A 12,117-nucleotide genomic window follows, 5' to 3' on the forward strand; every position below is an offset into this window, starting at 1 on the left:
TTCACAGATAAATAACTTCAGACTTCTTTTTTCTTTGCTGTAAAGGCTCCATTTTCCATCAACTCACCACGCACGGTTCCATTTTCATTTGTCTGAAGGCTCCGTGTTAAGTATCATCTAACAACAGTAAGAACTAGAAGTTCACCTATAACTTAGGATAATACAAAAAGAAATTGTTTATAAGACCAGGTTATTTTTTCTTATTCTTATCCAGTCTCAATAGGATGATGACTTTTTAAGTAATCACTTTTTATTTATGGAGAGAAAATTCTCAGACAAAAATGAACTCTATTTTCTACATCTTGAGTAACAAACATAAAATCTCCATGAGGCATTCTACTTTTCAAAATCTAGATTATGTTAAATAACTCCTACATTTAAGAAGAGAGAAAAGCCTGTCAAACAAAGTGGGGCTTTTTTCTTACATAGAACACTGAGTTGACAGCAAACACCTCAAGAACTCTGAAAACGTGACAAGTAAAATCAACACATATCATTAGGAAACAAAAAGTAAAAATCAGAAGAGAGAGCTTGACCACTGCTCAACAATGGAATTAATATATCTGAGATATTAGAAACTGAAAGATTGAAACTTAGAGGAATAAAGACAATTGGAAAGGCAAGCTCTGCTCAGGGAAGACACTACATAGGGAGCTTTAGTCTCTTATAAGATTGGTTACTTTAACCAGCCTTGGACACAATCAAATATCTAGACCTTCCAAGTGAGGAAGCTTTTAACATCATTGGACAACATCCTACAAAGCCTATTTGAGCAGCAATCAGCTTTTGGTAACGCCCACTATTCCTTCCTGACCCCTTCAAACTGCAACAGATATGATGGAAGTTAGGCTCAGCACATTTAGTCATCCAAACTGTTTTGAAAATGTTAGAGCAAAAAGATGAGAAGAAAATCATATGTTGTGCTATGAAAATCAAGAGAAGAGAGTGTTAGAAAAAAGGGGGATCAACAGCGTCAAATGCCACAGAGAAGCTAAGACAGGGAGGGCTGAGAAAAACCCACTGTGCCTTGTGACTAGGAAGCCAGGACTGCCTTTCGGTGACCAGTTCGAATGACAGGGACAGAGGCCGAAGCTGCAGCAGGAGTCAAGCGAGCAGAACTAGGAGTGACTGTGCATTGAGAATGGAGTTTCATTCTTAAACCTGTTAGCACAAGTTCCTGTGCCTGACGCACAGTGAGGCCGAACAAACAGAAACATCAAAGCTTGGAGCAGAGAAAGGTTTACTGCAAGGCCATGCAAGGAGAAGGGTGGCTCATGCCCAAAAGAACCCCGAGCTCCCAGAAGGGTTTTGGCAAAGCATTTTGAAAAGCCAGGTGAGGGAGGGCGGTTGCAGGGTATGTGATCGACTCATGCACAGTTCTGTGACTGGCTGAGGATAAGGGAACAGGGCGGTGTCACAAGGGTTAACATTATTAGTCCTTAGGCGCCAGGAGGCCTGGGGCTATGTGCTAAAGGTCATCAAGTAGTAAACATCTTCCATTTGGTGGTGGTGGTGGGGTTCACATCTGTAAAACAACTCAGGAAATGTGCATCAAATACTGTTATCTAGGTACTTCAGAGATAAGCTAAACATTGGATATGGGGGAAGGGCCTGTCTGGGGAAGGTCCCATAGGCTCCTGCTCCATTATAAACCTGCAACAATAAAAGGGTTAGAAAAATAGGCTAAGAGTTGCATCAAGGTCAAACAAAGGTTTTTGGTGTGTGTGTGTGTGTGTGTGTGTGTGTGTGTGTGTGTGTGTGTGTGTGTGTGTGTGTGTGTGTGTGTGTGTGTTCCAGCACAGAGAAAAAAGATTATGTCTACAGGCCAAGGAGAGAAGAGGAAATTAAAGGTGCTTAAGCTAGACAAAAAGAAGATATTTAAGGGAGAAATCTTTGACTCTAGCTGTTATAGCATCCACAAGGATGAAGAGGGAGAAAACAAAGAGGATTGAGAACACAAGGATAGTTCAAACTTAAAAAGAGGAAGTTCAGTTCTTCTAAGATGGGGAGAAAGAAACAGAGTTATTTTGGAATGGATTAAAAGGCTCACCTCACATGGTTCTTTTCTTTGTTAGGAAAGTAGGAGGTAAGGGCCCCTGTCAAAAGAGAAGAAGGTATAGGTACAGAGGGGCAACCAGAGGGAACCAAAGGAGAGAAAAGGCTTAGAACAACTGTGAGCAGTAAACTACACACATAACAGACACCTGACACAAAGTAGGCACACAGTGGATGTTTGAATGAGTTGTCAGGAACAAGACAAGGATGTCCACTCTCACCACTCTTATTCAACATAGCTTTGGAAGTCCTAGCCACAGCAACCAGAGAAGAAAAAGAAATAAAAGGAATACAAATTGGAAAAGAAGAAGTAAAAAGGTCACTGTTTGCCAATGACACGATACTATACGTAGAAAATCCTAAAGATGCCACCAGAAAACTACTAGAACTAATCAGTGAATTTGGTAACGGAGCAGGATACAAAATTAAGGCACAGAAATCTCTGGCATTCCTATACACCAACAACGAAAAATCAGAAAGAGAATTAAGGAAACACTCCCATTTACCACTGCAACAAAAAGAATAAAATACCTAGGAATAAACCACCTAAGGAGGCAAAAGACTTGTACTCAGAAAACTATAAAACACTGATGAAAGAAATCAAAGATGACATAAACAGATGGAAAAATATACCATGTTCTTAGACTGGAAGAATCAATATTGTGAAAATGACTATACTACCCAAAGCAATCTACAGATTCATTTGCAATACCTATCAAATTACCAATGGCATTCTTTGCAGAATTAGAACAAAAAATCTTACAGTTCGTATGGAAACACAAAAGACCCCAAATATCCAAAGCAATCTTGAGAAAGAAAAACAGAGTTGGAGGAATCAGGCTCCCTGACTTCAAACTATACTACAAAGCTACAGTAATCAAGACAGTATGGTACTGGCACAAAAAAAGAAATATAGATCAATGGTACAGGATAGAATGCCCAGAGATAAACCCACACACATATGGGCACCTAATTTATGACAAAGGAGGCAAGAACATAGAAAGGAGAAAAGACAGCCCCTCCAATAAGTGGTGTTGGGAAAACTGGACAGTTACATGTAAAAGAATGAAATTAGAACACTACCTAACACCACACACAAAAATAAACTCCAAATGGGGACTTCCCTGGTGGCGCAGTGGTTAAGAATCCGCCTGCCAATGCAGGGGACACAGGTTCGATCCCTGGTCCGGGAAGATCCCACATGCTGCGGAGCAACTAAGCCTGTGCTCTAGAGCCCGTGAACCACAACTACTGAGACTACGTGCTGCAACTACTGAAGCCTGTGCGCCTAGAGCCCATGCTCCCCAACAAGAGAAGCCACAGCGATAAGAAGCCCATGCACTGCAACAAAGTGTAGCCCCGACTCACCGCAACTAGAGAAAGCCCGCACACAGCAATGAAGACCCAGTGCAGCCAAAAATAAATAAATAAAAATTTTTAAAAAAAAATAAACTCCAAATGGATTAAAGACTTAAATGTAATACCAGACACTATAAAACTTTTAGAGGAAAACATAGGAAAAACCCTCTTTGACATAAACCACAGCAAGATCTTTTCTGACCCACCTCCTAGAGTAACAGAAACAAAAACAAAGATAAACAAATGGAACTTAATTAAACTTAAAAGCTTTGCACAGCAAAGGACACCAAAAACAAAACAAAAAGACAACCCTCAGAATGGGAGAAAATATTTGCAAATCAAATAACAGACAAAGGATTAATCTCCAAAATATACAAACAGCTCATGGAGCTCAATATCAAAAAATCAAACAATCCAGTTAAAAAATGGGCGGAAGACCTAAATAGACATTTCACTAAGGAAGACATACAGATGGCCAAGAGGCACATGAAAAGATGCTCAACATCACTATTAGAGAAATGCAAATCAAAACTACAATGAGAAAAAAAAAAAAAAAACTACAATGAGGTATCACCTCATGATGGTTGGAATGGCCATTATCACAAAAGCTAGAAACAATAAATGCTGGAAAGGGTGTGGTGAAAAGGGAACCCTCCTATACTGTTGGTGGGAATGTAAATTGATACAACCACTATGGAAAACAGTATGGAGCTTCCTTAAAAAGCTAAAAATAGAACTACCATATGACCCAGCAATCCCACTACTGGGCATATATCCTGAGAAAACCATAATTCAAAGAGAGACATGCACCACAGTGTTCACTGCAGCACTATTTACAGTAGCCAGGACATGAAACCAACCTAAATGTCCATCGATAGATGAATGGATAATGAAGATATGGTGCATATATACAATGGAATATTACTCAGCCATAAAAAGAAACAAAATTGAGTTATTTGTAGTGAGGTGGATGGACCCAGAGTCTGTCATACAGAGTGAAGTTAAGTCAGAAAGAGAAAAACAAATACCATATGCTAACACATATATATGGAATCTAAAACAAATTGTACTGATGAACCCAGTTGCAGGGCAGGAATAAAGAGGTAGACATAGAGAATGGACTTGATGACATGGGGTGGGAGGGCAAAGCTGCAGCGAAGTGAGAGTAGCATTGACATATATACACTACCAAATGTAAAATAGTTGGCTGGTGGGAAGCAGCAGCATAGGATAGGGAGGATGGGAGGGAGGCTGAAAAGGGAGGGGATATAGGGACACGTGTATGTATATGGCTGATTCGATTTGTTGTGCAACAGAAACTAACATGGTATTGTGAAGGAATTATACTCCAATAAAGACCTATTACAAAAAAATTTCTCATAATTTTTATAATGTTCTGCAGTACCACTATGGTATTGTTAGCAGACTGGCAAAACCAAAAGATAAAAGAGGAAAGATAAGTCACTGCCTTCAATGTGACCTGGGGGCTTTCCCCAAAGGTCTTGGGGGAAAAAAAGTAAGAGCTCCAGGGTTCATAGGCTTTGATTTGTCACAATAGACCCAATATTGGGATAGACTTGGAAACACAGGTTGGGTAAGAAGTTAACTGTACAAAAAAAAAAAAAAAATGTCTTGGTATGAGCTTCATTTATCAATGCTTTATCATAAAATCATCATTATATGTTCAAGTTTGTGATTTTTTTTTAATTTTGCTACTTTTTCTTTGTGAGTATATGCAAGACCATGGTCAACCATCTGCTCTTGGCTCCCCACACCGCTCACCCAGAGAACTCAAGTAGTCTTACAGTTTCCATCATCACATCAGTGCTGACAATGACAAATGTTTTCAGTTTCCTATCTCTCCCACAAACTCCAGTGTCATTTTTCCATCTAGGTATAAGATATTCCTACATGCATATCCCACTGTCATTGCAAATTCAGATATCCAAAATTAAACCCACACCTTCCCCAAATCCAGCTCCACTACTGTAAAAATCAGAGTCTAATCAAGAGACAGAAACTACACCAGTTATTTGAACAGAGAGAACTGAATATAAAAAATTAAGTTAGGTTTGTTTTTTTTTTTTAAGTTAGGTCTTAATTCAAAACAGAAACAGACTCACAAACATAGAAAACAAACTTATGATTTCCAAAGGGGAAAGGAGGGAGAGGGATAAATTAGGAGTTTGAGATTAACAGATACGTACAACTATATACAAAATAGATAACCAACAAGGACCTACTGTACAGCACAGGGAACTATATTCAATATCTTGTAATAACCTATAATGGAATAAATCTGAAAAGGAATACATATATATATACACATACATATATATAACTGAATTACTTTGCTGTCTACCTGAAACTATCACAACACTGTGAATCAACTATATTTCAATTTAAAAAAAGAAAAAAATAATTTAGGTATCATTGTTATTTCACCTGTTCTCCCACCATTAGCCACCATATATCTTTCTATTCTACTCACACTTGCCCCATTTTTTGTTTCTCATATTTTCAATATTATACCAATCACATTTTTAAATAGTGCTATAAGGTGAATCGTGTCTCCCCAAAATTTATATGTTGAAATTCTAACCCCCAATATTTCAGAATGTAACTGTATTTGGAGACAAGGTCTTCAAAGAGGCAATTAAGCAAAAATGAGGTCTTTAGGATGGGCCTTAATCCAATGTGACCATTGTCTTTATAAGTAGAGGAAATCTGGACCCAAAGAGAGACACCAGAAACATGTGCAGACAAAAGAACAACCATGTAAAGACAGAGAGAGGGTTGCCATCTACAAGCCAAGGAGAAAGGCCTCAGAAGAAACCAAATCTGCTGACACCTTGATCTTGGACTTCTAGCCTCCCAAATTATGAGAAAATTAATTTCTGTTGTTTAAGTGCCTAGTATATTGTTACAGCAGCCCCAGTAAGCTAATACAGATAGTATCTAGGAATATAAACAAAATATATAATCATTGCTAGAAGTGTTAAAACTATAGAAAAATGTAAAGATGGAAATAAAAATTACCCATAATTACATCACCTTGAGATTATCCTCATATAAAATGTTTGGTGTATTTTCTTTCAGGCTTTTTTCCTAAGACATGCATTTTTTTTTCCACAAAATTAACAGCATAATGTACTTATAGTTTTGCATTCTGCTTCTTTTACATAATTACATACATTTTTTACTAAGTCATAAACATTTTGCCAACTTGTTATAGTTAAAAATACGTTTTGAAATGAACACATATTCTGTTGAATGAATGCAGCCTAAGCCATTTGCATTTCCCTATTGGTTAAAATGTAGATGGTTTCCAATTTCTGTCATTTTAAATAACACTGTAATGATCATCTTTGAATATCGGTATTTTTTACTATTTTCTTAGGAGAAACTCTTAAACAAAATAGAGATTGTTTCAAGTTTTTACCAACTTAAATAGCACTGTAATTAACATCTATGAATATAACTGGTTAATTTCTTAGGATAAAGTCTTTGTAAAGGAATAACAGGGTTAACTCCATTACAGACCAGTCTTCATACTATCCTCCACAGGCCTGTTGTTTTACTCCCTCTGCCTGGAAGCACCAGCCAAAATCTCATCCACTCTCCTCTTTCATGAATTTTCCGTGACTGTTGTGGTCCATATTAACTTTGAACTCACAGTTAATATGTATTTTGTTACCTAACACTTCATTATATACTCTCTTTAAAACACTTTAAACGGGAACTTCCCTGGTGACACAGTGGTTAAGAATCCACCTGCCAATGCAGGGGACACAGGTTCAAGCCCTGGTCTGGGAAGATCCCACAAGCCACAGAGCAACTAAGCCCATATGCCACAGCTACTGAGCCCACATGCCACAACTACTGAAGCCTGCGCACCTAGAGCCCATGCTCCACAACAAGAGAAGCCACTGCAATAAGGAGCCCGCACACCGCAACGAAGAGTAGTCCCTACTCCCCGCAACTAGAGAAAGCCCGTGCACAGCAACAAAGACCCAATGCAGCCAAAAATCAATAAATAAAATAGATACAACATTAAAGAAATAAAAAATGTTTTTAAAAAATTGAGCAAAGGACTTGAATAAACATTTTTCCAAAGAAGACATACAAATGACCAACAGGTACATGAAAAGGTGCTCAATATCAATAATCATCAAAGAAATGCAAATCAAACCATAATGAGATTATCACCTCACACCCGTTAGAATGGCTGTTATCAAAAAGACAAGACATAAAAAAAAAAAAAAAGACAAGACATAACAAATGCTGATGAGGATATGGAAAAAAAGGAATGCCTGTACTCTGCTGGTGGAAATGTAAATTGGTACAGCCACTTTGGAAAACAGTATGGAGGTTCCTCAAAATCTTGAAAATAGAACTACTATATCCAGCAATCCCACTCCTGGGTGTTTATCCAAAGGAAATGAAATCTCTATCCCAGAGAGATATCTGCACTTCTATGTTCTCTGCAGCGTTATTTACAATAAGCAAAACACTGAAACAAGTGTCCACTGACAGATGAATGGATAAAGAAAACATGATATTATATATATATATATATATATATATAATGGAATAGTATTTAACCATAAAAAGGAGGAAATCTTGTCATCTGCAACAACATGGATGAACACTGAGAGCATTATTTATGCTAAGAGAAACAAGTCAAACATAAAAAGACAAATATGTACGATCTCTCTTGTATGTATAATCTTTAAAAAGCTGAACTCATGGAAATAGAGAGTAGATTGGTTGTTGCCAGGGGCAAGGGATGGGGGGGGAATAGGTGAAAGTGGTCAAATGGTACAAACTTTCAGTTATAGGGTGAATAAGTTCTGGGGATCTAATTACAGAACGGTGACTATAGTTAACAATACTGTATTATATACTTGAAAGCTGCTAAATGAGTAGATCTTAAAAGTTCTTACCACAAAGAAAAAAAAAACATAGCTATGTGAGGTGATGGATGTGTTAACCAACCTTATTGTGATAACAATTCTGCAATATATACATATATCAAATCAGCACATTGTACACCTTAAACATGTATGTTATATGGCAATTGAATCTCAATAACATGGGGTGGGGGGAGATTTTTCTCTTTATCACTGGTTTTCAACCATTTAATCATGATGTGGCTTGGTATGATTTTGTATTTATCCTACTTGTGGTCTGTTGGATCTGTGAATTTATAGTTTTTATCATTTTTTAGAACTTTTAACCATTATTTCTTCAAATGTTTCCTCTGTCCCTCTCCCCTTGTCCCAGGACTCCAACTATATGTATAATATACCACTTACGATTATCCCACAAGTCACTGAGACACTGTTTAATTTTTTAGCCTTTTATTTTCCCTGTGCTTTAGTTTGCATGGTTTCTATTGCTAGGTCTTCAAGTTCACTGATCTGTTCTTCTGCATTGTCTAATATGTTGTTAAGCCCAGCCAGTGAATTGTTCATTTTCTGAATATTGTATTTTCCATCTCTATAAGTTTCACCTAGTTTTTTTATATCTATTTCTCTCCTCATTATGTTAACTTTTTCCCTTAAATTATTGAGCATAGTTACAGTAGCTTTTTAAACATCATTTTGTGCTAATTCATCATCTCTGTTATTTCTGGGTCTGTTTATATTGACTTTGCTCCTACTGACTTTTTTACTTCTTTGCATGCCTAGTAATTTTTAATTACTGTTGAACAATGTGAATATTACATTGTTGAGTGTCTAGATTGTATTGTGTTCCTTTAAAGGATGTTCAATTTTGTTTGGAAGTTATGTGCAGATCAGTACCACCTCCACATACCATCATATTGGGGAACTGGCCCTCAACATTGGAATTTTGGACACAAGCATTCAATTCCTAGCAGAAGGGAAGAAAAAACTGAGCTCACTGTAGCCATCTGCTATTTTGGTTTTATCCTTCTTCTTCCTCTGCCTGAAACCTGCAGCTCTAGGCCAGTTTTTATCAATCTTTCCATTCCCCAATCCTACTAACAACTACACATGAGTGCATACCCACACACACACATATACATTGCGTGCATACACAGCCAAGTCACAGCAATTGCTCTTTTTAAACTAGAGTGACCACCTACATCATGGCTTTCTTAATTTATGATCCTTTAATTTGTGATCCTAATGAAAGCCAGCCAGTCAGTCACTTTCAAAAACCTAATATGCCTAATGAGAATTAAAATCAGGTGCAAATCTCTTGTTCACAACAGGTTTGCCACCAGGACATAGGTCTCGTGAAAACCATCACTAAATCTAAGCCAAAATGGGAAAGGAAAATATTCATATCAACACCATTGTTGGGACTTCCCTGGTGGCGCAGTGGTTAAGAATCCACCTGCCAATGCAGGGGACACAGGTTCAAGCCCTGGCCCGGGAAGATGCCACATGCCGCAGAGCAACTAAGCCCAAGAGTCACAACTACTAAGCCTGCGCTCTAGAGCCTGCGTGCCACAACGACTGAGCCCACGTGCCACAACTACTGAAGCCCACGTGCATAGAGCCCGTGCTCCGCAACGAGAAGCCACTGCAATGAGAAGCCCGCACACCACAATGAGGAGTAGCCCCCGCGCACAGCAATGAAGACCCAATGCAGCCAAAAATAAAAATAAATAATAAAATTTAAAAAAAAAGAAAAGCTTAATGAGGGGGAAAAGTACAAAAGATAGGAGGCTTGTTCCCTGCCTCTAGAAATGTACCATCTAAAAGGAAAAATAGGACCAATTCCCGTGAAAAGGCAATAAAAACACACAGAAATATCAGAAATAAGTGCAAACTAATATAAGCAGACCTCAGTTAGCTTTAGTGGTAAGGAAATGCTCTTTTCCCAAGCACAAAAACCTATTCACATAACATTAAAATTTATTTCAGTTATCTACTGCCAGACAACAAAGTACTCCAAAATTCAGTGGCTTAAAACCACAATCATTTTACTTGCTTGTATTTTGCAACTTGGGCAGAGCTAAGCAGAGAAGACAGCCTATCTCTGCTCCACATAGAGTCACCCAAAGTAACTACAGTAGAGGCTGAAGAATCCACTTCCATGATGGCCTTCTTCACATGGCTGGACAGCTGGTGGTGACTGTTGGCTGGGAGCTCAACAGGAGCTGTTAGCCAAGGCCTCAGTGCTCCTCCGTGTGGTTAGGTTGGGCTTTTCACAGCATGGAAGTCTGAGAAGTCAAACTTCCAACACAGTGGCATCTCCCTGAATGCAAAAGTATTGTCTTCTTAAGGCATAGGCCTAAAATGAATTCTAAGGATTAAAGCAAGTCATAGGCCAGCCCAGATTCAAGAGGAGGGAGCTATCAGGGGTGCAAAACTGAGAGGAATGATTCATTTGGGGCCACCAAAGTAACAGTCTACCATAGATAGGTTGTTTGGTTTTTGGTTTTTTTGCCAACTGCTCTGTAGCTGTATATTTGTCATTACTTCTAACTGTATTGATTTTTCAAAATAATCTTTAAAAAGCTTGTTTACAATGGTGTCCAATATATGTGATTAATAGGTCATACCCTTAATTACCGCTAAATCTGTATTATATTTCTTTGCCTTCTGTTTTTACCATTCCTGTCAGGTATATTTATAACCAGCCCAAACTAGCAGTGATTGAAATCGTTTCAGGCTATTGTATCTTTCTCAAACTATACTTTGCTACTTCAAAAGCATTCTGTAGTTTAAGAGTCTTCATAGGGGTTCAAATATACTCAACTCCCACCTTTCTTCTTTTTTCTTTGGAGGGGGGGAACTTCACCTCATGTATCTCTAGAAATGCTATCAGTTTCAAGAACCCAAGCAACAAAGACCTACCAGTCTAGACAAAAAAGACCTTCAATTATCTTACACAACAAAATCTGGAGATAGGTGTTTCCAAGCCTGCTGCAGCAGCTCAATGACATCATCAAGTATTCAGGGGTTTTCTATCTTTCCATACAACCATCTTCAGCATGTTAGCTTTTTTTTTTTAACTTCTTATTTTATATTGGAGTATAGTTGATTAACAATATTGTTAGTTTCAGGTGTACAGCAAAGTGATTCAGTTATACATATACATTATACATGTATCTATTCTTTTTCAAATTCTTTTCCTATTTAGGCTGTTATATAATACTGAGCAGAATTCCCTGTGCTATACAAGTAGGTCTTTGTTGGTCATCCATTTTAAATATAGCAGTGCGTACATGTCAATCTCAAACTCCCTAACGATCCACCTTTCATCTTTAAAGATTTGTCCCCTCAATGTCACAAGATGCTCCTCAACCAACCCCTAAGGAAGGGGAAGGAGAAAGATGGAGCCTCCTCTTGAAGCTTTGTCTTTTTATCTGGAAGGAAAATATTTCCTAGAAGCTGCCTTCCCTCAATTCCTGTCAAACTCCAAACCACGTTTAAATTTCACCGGATCTGCGATTACAGTATTATCTAGCAACAAGAATCGAACATCACTGGCCAGGACAACCCCACACCAAGGACAGCCAAGGTCGTCTAGAGGGTACCTTTTAGTTTAACAAGTCGCAGGAAAATCACGGATTTTAAAGACAAAGAAAACCTCCCAGGTTTTTGCAGCCACTAACGAACGCCGGTGGTGATATGGCTCTGAACTTCAATCTCCCGAAAACACTCTCTGCGCGATCTTGTTAAGGTGGCCCCTTGCAGCTTCTTACCCACTTCAAATATGGTC

At 38.2% G+C, this 12,117-nt stretch overlaps 1 long non-coding RNA gene across 4 annotated transcripts in view; it reads right to left on the bottom strand.

The window, feature by feature from the left end:
• Positions 1-12,094, bottom strand: part of LOC149750250 (uncharacterized) — a 93,039-nt gene extending 80,945 nt beyond the window's left edge. For all 4 annotated transcript variants that reach the window (XR_016391622.1, XR_016391627.1, XR_016391623.1 and 1 more), the window contains exon 1: positions 11,933-12,094. This is a non-coding gene — a long non-coding RNA (uncharacterized LOC149750250). The remainder of the gene's footprint in view (positions 1-11,932) is intronic.
• Between the last annotated feature and the right edge of the window lie 23 nt (positions 12,095-12,117).

The sequence above is a fragment of the Delphinapterus leucas genome, chromosome 2, assembly GCF_059928025.1.
Source record: "Delphinapterus leucas isolate spDelLeu-1000000601 "Yukka" chromosome 2, BTC_Dleu_Yukka2, whole genome shotgun sequence".
Classification (NCBI taxonomy): Eukaryota; Metazoa; Chordata; class Mammalia; order Artiodactyla; family Monodontidae; genus Delphinapterus; species Delphinapterus leucas.